Source organism: Physeter macrocephalus, chromosome 6 (assembly GCF_002837175.3).
Source record: "Physeter macrocephalus isolate SW-GA chromosome 6, ASM283717v5, whole genome shotgun sequence".
NCBI classification, from domain to species: domain Eukaryota; kingdom Metazoa; phylum Chordata; class Mammalia; order Artiodactyla; family Physeteridae; genus Physeter; species Physeter macrocephalus.
In genome coordinates this window covers 73,410,432-73,412,039 of record NC_041219.1, presented here as the reverse complement: position 1 = coordinate 73,412,039, position 1,608 = coordinate 73,410,432, and positions in this window count along the sequence as shown.

The following is a 1,608-nucleotide window of genomic DNA, read 5'->3' as shown; positions in this document are numbered from 1 at the left end:
CCCGTGTCCCCCGCATCGGCAGGCGGACTCCCAACCACTGCGCCACCAGGGAAGCCCGAGGATGGTATTTTCACTTACTTAATGTGAGGAACTGGAAACAAAGAAGAGGATGACAAAAGTTGTCAGAAGGTTAGTGATGAAGAGTTATCAAGGCTAAAATGGTATCAAAGGGTCTTTAAGGACAATAGCAAAAAAGGTCTTCCTTTAATATGTTCTTTCCACAGGAAAAACCACCATTTCCAGCTCATCACATAGTTTAACAGAAATGAACAGGATTTTTTTAGTATTCATAAGTTATAATGTCTCTGTTTTATAGGTTAAGCAATAACCTCTTCAGATATTTATATTACCTGGAAAAAAGACAAAGTAGAAACAAAGTGTTTTCAGATACTCTACTGGCTGCTCCCATAACTCAAAACTGACAGAGATGGTAACTTAGAAATTACAGGAGAGTAGTTAATATAAGGTTTGAGATTATTTTGATCCTGTGAGGAAAATAACAAAAATAAGCTTAGTGTTTCTGTGTTTGCTGCATTTCCAATTCAACATTATTTGGACATATTTATGCTTCAGAAATTCAGAACTGGGGGAAAAAATGTGTCATTAACAAGATGTCCTTAGGAAATACGACTAGAAATAATCTCTAAACCAACATATTTCCGAACACATGATCTTAGATTCACCAAGAACAAAAAAGATTTCATAGGAAAAATTATTACAGTTTCAAGGTCTGTCTCAAGTCTCTTAAATTTGTAATGACATATATTTTAAATGTTCAATTAGATTTGATTTAAGGAAGTATCAAATATTCTACAGAGAACAATTGAGAACTCATTTATGATATGCAGCACCATTGGTCTCCATATCTAAAATAACTCCAGGGATATTGCTGACATGCGTGTGTGTACACAAATAAAAGAAAATCTAATTTTTTTTGTATTTTCTTTATTTATATATCATTAATTCATATTTCTTTTGAATAATATCATATTATAATATATATATAATATCATATTATTAAATAATATCATATTTCTTTTGGCTCAAGTTTTTCTCCAAAGAATTGACCTATTTATGATCTTTGTATGGCGGTTTGTCTTTTCAAGTTAAATGTCATATGTGCAGTGTACTCTATGGTTCACATAGGGCTTATAACTTTCTCATTCTATAGAGTGTCTGTAGCAATGCTAACTATGAATCCTTTCCTAATGCATTCCACCTATTTATATGATGTTATTTATAATATCAAATTTTTCTACATGCAATTTATACATGTATTTTTGTCTATATAATTTCGATGTGTGCACTGCATATGATAAGGTAGGAATAACTACACTTATTATAATTAAGAAATATAGGGAGAAGAATGGATAAAAAATTGTGGTATATTCATACAGTGAATACTACTTGCTAATAAGAAGGAATGAACCATTGATACAGTCAATGACTTGAATGAGTGAAAGAAATTAGACACAAAAAATAAATACTGCATAATTCCATTTATGTAAAAATAAAAATAAAAAGGTAAAAATCTATGATAACTGAATTTAAAAAGTGGTTGTAGAGTTGGGATAAGAGAACTGACCAGAAAGGAGCAGGACGGGATTC